Source organism: Buteo buteo, chromosome 20 (assembly GCF_964188355.1).
Source record: "Buteo buteo chromosome 20, bButBut1.hap1.1, whole genome shotgun sequence".
Lineage (NCBI taxonomy): Eukaryota > Metazoa > Chordata > Aves > Accipitriformes > Accipitridae > Buteo > Buteo buteo.
The window spans coordinates 9,013,850-9,028,968 of record NC_134190.1 but is presented as its reverse complement, the minus strand read 5'-3'; the positions used below and the strand labels follow the sequence as shown (position 1 = coordinate 9,028,968).

Genomic DNA, 15,119 nt, shown 5'->3' with positions numbered 1-15,119 from the left:
AGACTTATATTAGCAAGATGAGGCTTTGATTGGGTCACTGCCCAGATGTCCTAATTTAGAAAAAAAAGAAACAAAAACCCCGTACCACCCTCCCTCCTGCTACTTTGACAGAGAAAAACATGATGACAGCAACACAGGAGAAATAACATGAAATTACTTGTGAAAGACAACTGGAGATTTTCCTCTTGCCCATTTTAGTCAAGTGATAAAGTATCCATGTCCTTCTGCTTAACCGTCTGTTTTATTCCACAAGCCTGCATTTCTGCAGCACTGCAAGATGTTTTAAGTATTAAATACCCTGTGGGTCCCGACTCCTTTGGCTCTCAGCAGTAACTAACACAGTCAGAGTCAACAGCTGAGCCCCAGAGCGAAGGTGGTATGTGGTCAGGAGCAGGGCTCCTAGCTGTCTTGCCGGCCTGCTGAAATCAGTTGGCCGCCTTCGTGCCTTCGGGAGTCGGCGGCAGCAGCAGCATTGCACAGCCCTCTGCAAGCCCCCGGCAGCGGGCTGAAGCAAACCGAAGTACTCTACATCCGTAGGTCTGAAACTAGGGGTTGTGTCTCTGTGTGGGGTCTGTAACGTTAGGAGCAAAGTATAGAGCCCAGTTAGAGGCCATTTATCTGTGCCAATATTTGGGGTCAAGGGCTCACCAGAAGCGGAGTCCCAATTTGCGATGGGGTCATGACCAGAAAACATTTGTAGATGGCTAACAAGGGCACTAGGTTTGAGAGTAGTTCTCAGTAGAAAAAACTTTAAGTGTTGCTTTCCAAGCAGTTGTCATGTGAAGTCTGGAAGCACGGACTGTGTTGGTCAGTATTCAGCTTGCTCCTTTTGGAAGCAAATTGGTTCTTGGAAGAAAAAAATTGTCAGAGGATGTGAATGTTTCTGAAGAGGGAGATGCTGAAATTTTGCTGGATTCAGTGTCTGGTCTTTATCCAGCTCTGAGCTCAAAGGCAACACTTGTGATAATACATTTTCTTCACCATAGAGACAAATGCACCTCCTGAGGGAAAAACAGTTGCTTTGACATTTCAGGCTGGGAAACCTGTCCTTGACACATGCACAGGCCCTGATACATGGTGTCTTGGCTTCGCACGCTTACGGCTGTCTGGGAGGCTGGCACCGTCCCTGTTCAAAGGCGGTGGCATGCCAGCACTGCAGTGGTGAGGTCCCCAGCGGAAATGTTTGCACTGGGAAGGCAGCAGAGCACGGCAAATATCATCTCTGTCATAGGAGATGATGTTCTCTGCATTAGCCATGGTGTTGTGCACTTGCTCACACGTGGTAACGTATTTATGTTAGCAAAAGCCCTGATGGGACGGGGGAAAAAGAAATGGAGCTTGTGTTATGTTGTGGCTGCCAGCAGCCACAAACTGCACCGTGGCAGGAAGCTGAGTGTAAGAATCAACTGTGTTTTCAGAGTTCTTCTAGGAGCTGCAGTCTTGATTTGCAGAGCTGCCAAAGACCTGCAGCACTCATACTTTCAGCTGGATGGGGGAGTAGTCATTCTGGAAATCTGTCCAAGGGATTTAAAATCAAGCCCCTGGCTAGTAACAGTACTGTATAACTAAATATTGGTGCCCAAAGGACTAGACAGAACAGAAAAAGCACAGAAAAAGTGACTGGGCAAAGAGGTGACTGTGCTGGAACATAAATCATTAATATGAGTGATAAGGTGAAGCACAAATAAGGGGAGCGTTCCTATTCTATAGTATCACTACTGTGGTTCTGCATCCATAGTCAGTGTTTTGTAACACTGGCTGGCCAAGACTATGTAAAAACTTGACTCTAACAAATGTACTCTTGGCTCAGTGAAGGTGATGAGGCTCTGATAGTTATGGAGAATTCAATATAACCAGCTTTACTGCCTGTTTGTGCTTCTTCACCATTATAATTCTCCTTCAGCAAAGTACGTGCTTACTGACTGGCTGATTACAGAGCTGAGAGGTTATAGGCCCATAAAACCAGAGGACACTAAGAAATGATCTGTACATGTGACACGAAGATGAGCAATCACATTCAAACACAAACTATGCCATTAGTATTACTTACTTTTAAAGCGCCATTATCGCTGCATTGTTCTCTCTCATTAACAATTAGTCATTCAGGCTCTTGAGAACTTTAATACAATAATCCCTACAAGCTCATCAAGCAAATCTCACACAGTTGCAATGTTGCATACAAGATTTATAAGATGGAACTGGCTGGATGTGGATGTGGGAGTAATGGTCCATAAGCAAATGTGACATAAAAAGAAGTCAGCCAGGAAAGCAGCCTCCTGAACTCAGAAAGCCTAGCTGTAGTGGGAGATGCTATTATTTCAAAACGGCTTTCATCTTTTGGGGTGGAAGGGAGTCATTTTGTCATAGGAGAAGAAGAAACTGCATAATGTCCATGGCATTTGCATACTGGTCAATGAAAGTCAGTCCCTGGTTTTGGAATCATGTAGCTGTATGCATTTTCCATTTGAATGCTGCATTAGGAGAGCCTGTGCTCCTCCATTCCCTCCCCCTTCTTTCCCTTCTCCTTTTCAGCAAAAAGAGACCTCACCAATAAAGAGAAAATAGATTGAAAGCTCTTGCATCCAGACTCTTTCAAGCAAAGCTTGAGAGAGACTTTGGCACATAATGTCTCTACATTATGTTCACTGCCCTTAGAAAGCAATAACCAAATACATTCTGCTGGCAGTTAGCAAGTGCAGTGATTTCAACACAGATGAGAAGAGAGGACAAAGAAAGAATATGCTTAGAGCATCCCTTTCACTATGAACCTATGGGCCAGCTGGAGTGTTTACAAAGCTCTAAGGCCAGCCAGCAGGGAGTTGCAATAATCTAATTTTAATTATGTGACAAAAGCATGAAGAATCATTTCAAGGGCTAACAGAGGAAAATGGTTGCAGCCTGCCAATATTCCTTAGATGGTAAAAGAAGACAAGTTAACTCACAGAATTTAGTTGTTTCTCAAAAGACTAAATGGGATCTATTACAACTCCCAGCCTGTTGTTGTTAGAGAACAAATTGGTTGCCAGTAAAAGGCTTTAGATGTTAAAGAAAGTTCCCAAGAGGCATCTAGGCAGAACAGCAATACCTATGCTCCTCTTCTTAAATAAAAGATATACTCTACCAGGGAGAAAATGAAGTCCATAATCATATTAAACTGGTTAATATGAAATGCAGGGTATACAAGTTGCTAGGTATAAATTGACAGGCCTTCAGTTTGAGTTCTCCAGCATCACAGACTTCTGGCAGGGTCACAGTAATAAAACAGCTGTTTTGCTGTCTCAAAGCAAAGCACAGTTAATAAAAGGCAAGGAGACTGAAGGAGAGGGAAGGGAAGGGAAGGGAAGGGAAGGGAAGGGAAGGGAAGGGAAGGGAAGGGAAGGGAAGGGAAGGAGAAGAAAGGAAAGGAAAGGAAAGGAAAGGAAAGGAAAGGAAAGGAAAGGAAAGGAAAGGAAAGGAAAGGAAAGGAAAGGAAAGGAAAGGAAAGGAAAGGAAAGGAAAGGAAAGGAAAGGAAAGGAAAGGAAAGGAAAGGAAAGGAAAGGAAAGGAAAGGAAAGGAAGGGAAGGGAAGGGAAGGGAAGGGAAGGGAAGGGAAGGGAAGGGAAGGGAAGGGAAGGGAAGGGAAGGGAAGGAAAGGGAAGGAAAGGAAAGGAAAGGAAAGGAAAGGAAAGGAAAGGAAAGGAAAGGAAAGGAAAGGAAAGGAAAGGAAAGGAAAGGAAAGGAAAGGAAAGGAAAGGAAAGGAAAGGAAAGGATTATTATTCTGATAATAACAGAACAGAGCTCACAGCAGTGAGCCAAATCATTTTGACTCCAGTGAGTAGACGGCCATAGTGAAAAACATGGGGATATGACTTACATTTCATGCTACCAGAAGATGAATCTGTAGGTTCTTATTTTAGGATTTTCTGCTTTCTGGATGCACTGAATCCAAACTTTTAATACAAGATTATCCTTAATTTTATTTTTCAGTAATACTTTATACTATCATGGCTCTTTTTAATCTGCTGGTGCACGAGGATTTCGTGCTTTGGTTTTATTATTGCTTGAAACATATAATAGTGAACAAAATTTCAGTCTTTTGCAAAGGCATTATTGGAAATACTGCATTTTCAAGCAATTCATGTTCAATAATTTAACAGTCACTGAGGCTTCATAGGACCTTCCACATAATGGCATAGCTTGTTTCAGAGCTTGGTGATGTGCTTGAGCTATTCTCCTTGCCACAGCATCACTTTGATGACAACGCTACATAGGATGCCAAAAAGTGCAGGTAGTCTGGTTTTGCTTTGACTCTTCATTATTCCATTAAGTGAAATAACACACTGCTAAATAAGTGCATGGCTTTCAAGTTCAGGAAATGTTAACTTTGGTCTCCATATGTAAAATCTTTAGTTAAAATACCTTACCATAGTTCAGAGCAATTGTCATTTGAAACAGGAGCACACTACAATAATATGTGTATGTTAAGCAAACACAGAGTATGGTGTGTGTAGTCACTGTTTTAGCATAGTCCTGTTTACATCTGGGTCTGCAATTTTGCAGAGAGAGTGTATCATGGAAATAGGATTTGTCTCCTGTATAGCCAATGGAAAAACATGTTAAAGTGGTGTAATATTTATTGTACATGTCCTCAAAATTAGTGTAGGTCTCTCCATAGAATCAATTAGGTCTCTCTGTAGAGTGACTTTTTAATTAAAGCCTCTACGCAACTACAAATTATTATTAATAAGGTATTATACCAATCATTATTAATGAAGTAGCAAACTTAAAACTTTTCTCTGCTAACATCCTATACTCCTCTCTTCTTTAGAATGGTCTCAGTGATAATCATTACTAAATCGAACCTCAGAGTAATTATTCTCAACAATACTGCCAGCGGATATTGCCATCTGCAAATTACTTTTCGCCATTATGTGACAGTGATGTTCTTGTTCTTGATCAACATTGTCATTCAGATTTGCATAACTTGAGGTCTTTTTCTGTGAATTTAGCCACTCTTGCATGGGATTTCCTTCCAACACCAAGTGCTTTTGACTCAGGTTAACAGTGCCTTTTTGCATTTCTCTGGAGTAGGATTTAAGGTGTGATGTTAGCATTCCTTTGCTTATTTTCAAACTTTCCCTGACCCAGGTTTTAACACAGACATCTTGCATACACTTTGAAAATATGTCTGCTGTCACATGTTAACATGTACTGCCATCACACCTTGAATCGGGGCCAGCTTCAGGCACAAATAAAGGTGGCAAACTCCTATGTCCAGTAGTCTGTCCTCCTCAGTGACTGCCTGTGGTACCTGTGCTAGAGGAGGTGAGAATGAGCTATTTGACCACTATATGCTGCCTGAGCATCCATTCTTGTTACCAGTGACTGAAGGTATCAGAGCAAGAAGGAGAATAGGGTGACTGAAGCAGTAATTACTGTTGTGAGGGCTGGGAATGGTTCTTCCTTGCAGCCAAAGTCACTGATGCCTCTCTTGAGAGATGCTACTCGGGCTGTTGAGAGATGTAGCATGATGCTACATGGGGTCTTAAAATGTAAAATAAATTGTTTTTGCAGCTATAAACCAAGCCATTAGCCTGCTGATGCTTGAATTCAGCTAACTAACAGTTTTATGTGGGTAAATGAAACTTTTTTTCGAGTCCTTCTAACCAAGCTGTAAGCTGTTCCTGCCTCTTTGGAGCATGCACTAGGCATGAAGTCAGACTGATGAATTCTGGGCAAACCATTGGATGAATTTAGGAAGCATGTTAGAAAAGGGGACAGTGGGGAAAAAATTAAAGAAGAATTTGGGGTTGTCGTCAGCTTTCTGGTGATACGGATGTTTGTATAAAGGTTTATGACTACCTGCTGACATGAATAATTCTTCAAATAGCTCTCAAGCAAACATTTTACACTCTACTGTTATTTTCTTAGTAATCTGGTGAGGGACATCTGCAGTTTCTGGAAAACTGAAGCTATTTGCCATGAAATTGGCAAACTAGGATAGATTTTGATAAATAGTCCAGAGGGGAAAAAACAAGGAAGGGTAAGGCCTTAGAACAAGTGTCATTTTTTAAACAATCCAGTTTAACTTTTCATTTGAAAAGTGACCTTTTTGCATTTTTACAATTAAGTTTAAAATGTAGGGTCTTGAAGCTACATTGAATAACTCCATATCCAACCCATAGCATTTTAGTCACTTATTTGATGCAGCGCCTGAAGTGAAAAGTCCATTATTCAATCAGCTCCAAAGGGTGTGAGTTTCAGAAGCCAGAACAGGGAACTGAGGTGGGAAAGCAGGGCAGAGCGGAGAGTGATAAGCTCAGCACTAGCTGTTGGTTGACATTACAAAGATTGTTTTTGTCAAGAGAAGAGGTGGAAATATCCTCTCTCCTTTTCTATTTTTTGTTCTTTAAAGAAAGCCGAAGTTCACAATGGCATTTCCAAATGCTTAAAAGCTGTATACGTCAGCACCCCCCTCTTGCTCCAAGCTAACTTAGGTATCATGAGGCTGTTTTCTAACAATATGCTTTTTCCCCTCCAACAAGATAGCTTTTTCTCCAACTGGGGAAATGCCTGGAACTCAAAACAGATGCCTTAAGGAAACTTCTCCCCCTCTGTACACATTTTGAGTTTTCTGAAGTCAGGGATGCTTTACATTGGAAATCTTCAAACACCAGGGAAGCCCAAAGTCTTTGTGGACTGGCAGCTGTGACAAAGCTGTGGTATTTCTGTAAGGCACACAAGGTGCAATGCACCATCCATAGTTAAATAGAGAGGTCTTCTTTTGTTTTATGTTGACTGAAGCCCTCAGCAGTCTAATGACTAGCAGGATGCTGTGGAATTATAGATACTTAGTGAAAATCTTCAAAAAGAGTATATACTGGTTAAAACTGTTAGACAAAGAAGTATGTACAAACATCTAAGAATATATCTAAGAATGCAGCCACCAGTTACACATCAGCATTCATTGTACTGAATCCAAAATGTCATGTAATATAGCCTAGTGTTTCAGCCCTACACAAGGCACACCTGTGTCTTTACAAAGTACTGATCTGCAGCCAGCTTGACAGCTCAGATTCCAAGTGGGCTATCTGGTAACTTCATGGATTGAATATAAGCAGGGAAAGAGTCCAGAAGTTTGCCCGCTGCTCCATCTAGTGCTTGTGTTCAGTATCCTATAGGATCATGAAGTATCTTTTTCTTCTGAATGCTGGTATCCTAGGAGAGGCATGGATATTCCAAGGAGCAGCTTAATTGCTGGAGAGCACTTGTAGTCTACTGACTTCCTAGCTCGTAAGGGCTATCCATTATAAAGTCTTCCCTCTCCTCTTTTGCCCATCAACCTGCTGTAGTAAACAAGTGTTCCCAAAGAATGGCTGAACTGCCTTTGCAAAGGGGTGATCCTCCAGGAACTCTTATGGGAAAAGGAATACATAAAGCATGAGACTTACCAATCACTAGAGCCATTGTGATAAAAACACAGTATTTGTGTCAAGCAGACTGAGTATAGTTTAGTGAATTTTTGTAATTAATATGTCTGTTTATAACTATAATAGCTCATTTCTACCAGGTAAGTATCAAATCATGGGATAATTAAATATTTTGGCAGTGTACTCAAAGGCACATAATATAGAGGATAGAAGGTGGAATATTACACTGGTCAGAAAGGTGAGGAAAACATCGTTTCAGCCAGACTGTGTCCACTCTAGTAATTTAAACAGTGTCAAGGAAGTTTTCTGAATATAAACGAAATTGCCCTAAGTTCAATTGTCAGAACAGTCTCTGGCAGTTGTTACATTGGCCAGCTAGCACTTTTCCAGGCAGCTCCCAGGCACAGTTCAGAAGATTCTCTGGATCAAGGACCATTTAATAGGATGGATGTTGGCGTTGCATACCACTTGACCCCAGGCATGTTTAATTTCCCAGTGTGGAGGAAGTCACAGTGTAACACAGTGTGTTTCTGAGAATTTTGATCCCTTGTAGTCCTAGCCTGAGAGCTTTGGCTCTGTAACTCCAACTGTAATAGCTCATGTTTCTAGCTCTAGGCATCCAGAGAGTGTAACAGGAAAGGTAATGGCTCTCACAGCTAGGTGAGAGTATAACTTCAGAAGCAAGTTTTTAGTGTCTAGCAGGACTCTCTACAGTTTGTAGTTCTGCAGCTGGATCTTATCTGATTTTATACTCTAGTCTAAGCAGCTCTCAGAGATGCCATTGCCAATAATCATCAATTTCCATATCACTAGCTGGCTTTGGTATCTTCCAGAATATAAATAGGCTCAGAATATTGGAAGCAGTCATATCAGTGTACTATAGTAGCTGGGCACTGCATATTGCCACAGCACACTAAATACTCTCAGGTGGAGGAGAGAAAATTTTCCCAGTGCTTTGTAAATTGTTTTCTGAATTCGTTTATGTTTACTTTATTCATTTTCTTTCTCCCACTTTCCTCTGCTCCAAAACAAAACACTTCTCACTCTAAAACTGCCAGAGAGGAAGAATGGATCTAGCACCTATCAGAGATGTTCAAATATTAAAAATAAGAGATGGCCTGTTAAACACAAAACCCAGAAGGAACAAGAGAAAACAGACTATCAGTGGAGTGGGAATGTTTATTCTGCTATTTATATATCAGTCAGGTCTTATTCCAGAACAAATAACTCCACAGAATAAAATCCCAGGCAGAAGGGTTAATGGGTAGCTGTGAGTGAGGGCACGCGGGGGTCACGCACCCGGGTAAGACATTCTAACTCTGCTCTGTCCTCACCCTCCCTGAGATAGCATCTATCAGCTGGAAACACATCTCCAGAGCTGGCTGCTTCATGGTAAGGAGAGGCTGTTACCAGAGCTTATGTATGATATCTTGGTGTCTTGGCAGGAGAGCTCTGTTAATATCCCTGACAAGATCTCTTTATCCTGTACCTTCCTAATCTGCAGGACAACAGGAAAAGAGAGGAAATTCACTGTGCTAAATTGAGTCCCTGCTGTGTATGATTGGTACTGGTTTCACTTTGTAGAAGTTGCCTCTTTGTTTTATCAAATGCTTCATGTTTTGGTTTTGGGTTTGTTTTTTGTTTGGTTTTTTTTTTGTTTGGTTGGGTTTTTTTTTCAAAAAGAGGAGGGAAATATTTTTGTTATTCCCATTCTGGGAATGGTTGCAGAGCAGAGACTTTTCTATCGCACAGCATCCCAGTATGCAGCCCTCCCTCCTCATTAATCCTGCCTTCTCCCTATGCCCTCTGCCCCCAAACTTTCCCTTGTGCATTAAGACCTGTGAGTCTTCTGCCAATTGGGATTTCTTCAGTAGTTGCTTATACAATCACTAAGTCTCTTTTCAGTACTTGCTGATCCTGTGCTGGGAAGAGAAATGATGGTTTCTCTTGATGTGCTGCCTGAAATAAGAACTTACTGGCTCCTCAAAGGAACCAGCAATTCTGACAGCAGTTGAAAAGCAGCCAAGTTGTTTTGAAATGTAAAATTAATGTAGAAAAACAAAGGGAGGTTGAAGGCCTGTGATTCGGTTTTTTCATTTAAGATCCCTCCATACCCTTACTACTACACTCAGTAATTAAATGTAATGTTCTGTATATATAGGAGGTCAGATGACATTATTTACTGGCCCTTCCTGGCATTAAGCTTCCTGAACGCATGCCAAAGCATCACATTGTGTAGCACAATTGTACCCCTACCATTTAGTAATTTGGCTTGTTCTGAGGTACATTGACAGAGGCAGGCAGATAAAGCAAAGCTCTAAGGACTGAATGTAGTTTCATCGTTTGAGATAATATTAAAAGTGTGCACAGAGCAAGTTAGGAAACAATGCAGCTTCACAAGAAAGAGCTCCTGAGAGCTGCTGCCGCACGCTGGCTCAGCACCACAGGCTGTTCATAAAACCGAGACTTACGCAAGGTATAACCATTTGGATGTCGAGTTCAAACACCTCAAAATTGGAGACATCTCAGTTTCTGCCAGTTACTCCTGTCTATTGAATATTAGGGGCTTATCTGAGGATCCTCCTCTTGGTCTAGGTGTGTATTTGGTTTCTCCTTGGAGGTGTAGGGCATAGCCGTCAACTGCATCTTGCTTTTTGTGAGAAAGCTGTTTGTCCCAGATGTTCACACACCACCTTGAAATACAAGAATTTTGGTGGTCCAGCAGCAAGGACCAATATTTTAAATGGAACATTCTTCTTCGGTGTAGAGAATTGCAGTGTAGCGAGGACGGGATAAAGACTAGTGACTCCCCTGTATGCTGGAGAGAAGGCAAACTGGGTCAGAAAGAAGAACAATGTCGGAGGAGCAGATGAACAAAATGAGGAAGGCAAGAGGAAGATACAAAATCAGATGTGAGGGTAGAAGAAACACAGGCTCACGAAGGGAGCAACTCTGACCACGTCTCACAGGGAGCTCCAGCAGCACTCTCACCTGCCCAAAAAGGAACTCGACAGGCAAACACAGGTGTCAGCCGCAAGCAAAGGGACCTGACCCTGCGCACTTGCACCAGCACAAGATCCATGCTACTGCTTTTCCTTCAGACAGATGCAAACCCCCATCAGAGCAAAACCTGGCCCTGATACGTTGTTTATTTTGAGTATTTCTTTCCTTTCCTTTGAACTCTTCATCTCACCATCACATGGAGCGCCGTCCTTCAATAGAAGTGCTTTGTATAGGAAAAAGCTGGTGGAGAGATGGCTGGTATTGCTTCATGTGGTAGAGTTGTCTTTGTAGTAAGAGAAAGAGCAAACTGATAGCGTATGCGTAATTTTACTTCCCTTTAACTTGTCTTTCTGTATTCTTGGAACTCTGATTTTTTTTCCCTTTGTTTTATTTTTCCTAGCGGCAGCGTGAACGAATAGTTATTCACACCTTTCTTTTAGCGAAGTATCTTAGGAAACTGCGACTGAAAGGGACGGTAGCACAACTATTGCGCGCACGGTATTCTCCTTTCCCGGTTCGAAAACCTCGAGGGAAAAACCGGGCAGAAATAACCACCCAACCTCTCCGCTGGCAGCGTCAGAGCAGGCGGTCGGGAGCCTGCGGGCGGACCCCGGCGGCCTGGAGCGGCCGGTCCCCGTGTCCCGTCCCCCCCTCCCTCCACCCCCTCCCCGCCGCGGCCGGGCACCGGCCCCTCCGGGTCTCCTTCCCCCGCTCCTCCCCGGGGAAGGGGCTGTCGCCTCGGCTTTGTGGTCCAGGAGACGCAGGGAGGACGAGAAGGCCGGGAGCGGGGAGCGGTGCCGGCCGCGGAGTTCGGCGGGGCAGGGTGACACCTGCTGGGGGCGGAGGGGCAAGGGGGGAGCCCCTCGGCTCCGGAGTGGGGGGGGAGCCCCTCGCCCAGCTCGCTGCTCCTCCCCGCCGGCCTCGGGAGCCAAGCCGGGGAAGGGGATGTCTGCCGGGGTTTGCCCGTCTGCCCCGAGTTAACACCCGGCTGTCTGGGGATCGAAGGTGCAGAAGCTGTGCCCGGGGAGCAGCTGGATGAATGACACTCGAGAGGGATGGGGAGAGAACGAGGGGCCTGGTGAGGCCGCCAGCCCGCGCCACTAATGGTCCACCACTGGTGAGCTGCCCCTGTGCTTCCTCCGGCAGGCAGCACGCAGGCCTGGCACGTTTTGTGCTGGAACTCCGGAGAAAACTCCTGGGACGGGGAGAGGTGAGAGCAGCGGGCAAGTTGCACAGAGCCCTGTGCTCAGAGGAGTTTGAATAGGCGCTACAGCGCTGTACTCTGACCGTTTCTTCATCATGTGAGCAGGGGGCTCCAAAATGCCTCCCCCCACGTATTACCTGAGGCAAAGGCTCATAGCCTCTCACAAAGGCAGCTGAGGGGTTTAGAGCAGAGACTGAGAAGAAGTCCCCGAATGGCAAGGGTAGGAATCCTCTAGCCTGCACATACCCTGAGCACCGGTGATCCCGATGCTTGCCACGCTCAAATGCCTGTAGCTCTGGCTCTGTTCACCCAGTTGCTCAGCCAGTTCGAGTTCAGTTTCAGAAAGTGGCTGCCCTCCAGCAAAGCTTAAGGGAGCGAATACAGGCAAACCGCTCCTATGGAAATAGGTTCATGATGGTTGTAAGTGTCTGAGGAGAGCGAGCCCTGCCTGGTCTGGCCTACTGAGGTACTTCTGCCTCTGCCCTAGCATGGGGGAAAAGGCATCTTTGCTCCAGTTACCCTTGCTTAGGCTTGTGTGTCTCGCTCCCTCCATTTATGGCTGGCAGAGAGAGATCAGCGCTGACAGGGAGACTCGTGCTCTCTTGCACAGTTGCTATGGTGCTGCGGGCTCCTACTGCCTACCTGTTGCCTTTTCCTGATCTATCCAGGACAGGGATTAGTGCAAACGTGGCCGTGACACAAGTCAGTGGTCCTTGGTCATGGGCACCGCAGAACTGTGCACCAAGGTCTTTGGTAAGAGACCTACCAGTCAAACAGGAGAACATTAAAGACTCGAAGGCATTTTAAAAGCAGATGCCTGGCACCTACTTGCTGCCCTGCTTTTTTTGTGCAAGCAGTTAGCCATGGCTAGGAGCCCTGCAGTTGTCAGCTATATTTCAGGGTAATTTTATACACAGGAATATTCACAACGTCCTTTTCCTTTGAACTCGGTCGAAACAGCAGGCTGTTCTTTCTCTGAGAAATGTGGCTTTGTTCTCCCTGCTTAGCTGTTCTCTTACACATCAAGAGACAAGTCCAACATCCACTGAAGGTAATGGAAAGACATGGATGGTTTTCAATGGGAGTTAGATCAGTGTCCAGATAAATACACAATTCAGTAAGGCAGGCTTTAACTGCTTCCCTTATTAGTAATACAAACATTACTTTACTGAACAGAGAGATTTGATCTTTATTTTTAAATGATTTCCAAGTTCAGAAAATATTTAAACTGCGTGCCCAACCAAGAGGTTGTACCTTTTATTGCAGGAAAAGGCTCAGAAACTTACTGTGCCAAAAAGTATGAAATTGTAGGTTTCAGCAGATCCTCCTAACAGAGGCAATAATTAAAGTTGTTGTGAACATTGTATAAGGAGAAATCCATGCATTTTTTCTGAAACCGCTTTTCACTGCTTGTACACAGTGTTCAGCCTCTTCCAACAAGCGTCCTAGAAAGACTCAGAATGTTACTCCCGCTGGTCTAACAGCGATAGGCAGACAACACAACAACCCCTTGACAACGCATATACCAGGCTACCTACCTTTCATACCCACTCTGCCCCACGAGGTGCATGTGGAAAAATTACCTGCTCTGGGCTTAAACTCTTGGATGTGCTCAGGAGGAAGAATTGAGTGTTTCACTTCTGAAACAGGTCTGTGCTCTCCTGAAGTAAAGCTGACAAGCTAGACAGCATCACTTTTCAGCCCACCAGATGAACTACACTGTGCCACAGCTTCATCTCGAATCTTTGATTCTAGGAAGTTTTTCTAAGTAGACTACTATTAGTAATGACAATTGCAAAGGCCCTCTTGTTTCTTGTTGCTTTTTTCAGGGTGTCTTTGATGCATAGTTGATTTGAGAGACTAGCAATCATGTCTGACACACAGATGAGCCAGACAGAAGCACATGAGTGGTCCTATTACAAAAAGGCACCTTTCATGATGCTGTGCTTCTCTCTCTGTATCACAAGGGCTTATTGGGTGCTGCAGGGGGCTAAGATCCTCACCCAGGAAATAGTGGAAGAAATGGCACTGGCTGCAGATGGACCATTGTTTGTCCTTCTGAGACCATGGGAAGGCACTGCGAGACTTAGCACTTAAGTAACTTCACTGCAAGTGGAAGCAAATTACTCTGACTTGGTGGAACAGTCTGTACGGATATATATACGCATACACACACCAGTTTTTATTCCAAGCCTGGCCAGGTAGCCTTAGCTTAAAGTACCTAAGAGAAAAAAATCAGTAAACAGCCTGGGTTATCTGTGTGGTGAGAATGTACCCTCAGATCTCTTTTTCTGTTTGTCAGGTTGTTGGATAATTTTGAACCAGCTCAGTAAAGTTTCTCTGTTTCCTAAGGGTTTTTTTTCTGTTTTTCTACTATTCTTGCCAGGCAACACAGGATGATTTTAAGGTTTTTTTTCTCTATTGCTAATAGATTTTTTTCACAAAACCTGCCGATTTGGCCTGGCCTGGAGCTGGGCTGAAAGAATAGGCACTTTCTGATGGGCTGCGTTACTGAGGTCCTCAGGTGGGATCCCAGCTGCTCAGGAAACGAGATGAGCTCTTGCTCCTCCCCTTAGTGATTTAGCACAAGTCTGGTAAGAGAAGAGAAATCAGGAAAGCTTTTTTCTTCCTGAAAGCAATAGGGAGAATCACCATGAGACTGTAAAAATAGGGACTACTGTTTCATCTGTTCTGCAGTGCCTGACCTGTGATTTAAGAGAAGAGTGGTCCTGTGCTGCGACTGAATTTCCTTGGCTTGGGAAGTGGAAAGGAAGAATGTGTCACCTGTAGTTGGAGGTAAGAAAGTAAAAAGCCAGGGTAGGAGCAGAGGTGAGCATGGTGTGCGATTGATGGGGGAAGGAGGTGTGTAGAGCCAGTGGCCCAAAGGGAAATGGGTATGGGCATGTTTAGAGATGGGCTAGAAGGGGGTGGCAGGGGTGATAGTAGGGAGAGTGTGAATGGCACAATTGCTTTAATTCTTGCTTTTGGAAGAGCTGGCTGTAGTAAATGTGTGCACATTGGAGGTAGGGTATGGGGGATTCTGAAGTCACAAGACTGACTAAACACATCACTGTAACAGAAACAGTCATCTCTTTCCATGTGGACAACTCACCTATGCTTTGTATATCTCAGCCCATTAGTTGTTTTCTCCATTGTAATTTTGGTACTTGTGCTGTCCTTCCCTCGAATGCTCAATGCTTGTCAAATAGATGTTCTTGGGGCCTGTTGTCACCTTACTATCTGAAGCTCTCACCACCTCTTTTGCCAGTTGCTCTTCAAAGTAAGTTAAAAGTCGTTGTTCTTACTTTTAGGGTCCCATCATGTTCTACTGCCCCAAATTCCTGCTGGTCACAGCTTTTTCCCTGCACACTCCTGCTTTTGTGTCTTCTTGTGTGTACACAATGCCATTCCAAACTCCTGTTCCCAGCTCCCTAGGGAAAGGGAATCTTTTCATGGAGCCATCCAAGAAGTGAACTAAATTTAATCATATAATAGTAATAGT

General features: G+C 44.0%; 1 protein-coding gene across 1 annotated transcript in view; it reads left to right on the top strand.

Moving 5' to 3' along the window:
- Positions 1 to 15,119, top strand: part of ATXN1 (ataxin 1) — a 370,404-nt gene that overhangs the window by 9,714 nt on the left and 345,571 nt on the right. The window contains exon 2 of the mRNA XM_075052095.1: positions 14,315 to 14,413. The gene's annotated coding sequence lies outside the window, so the exon portion shown is untranslated. The remainder of the gene's footprint in view (positions 1 to 14,314; positions 14,414 to 15,119) is intronic.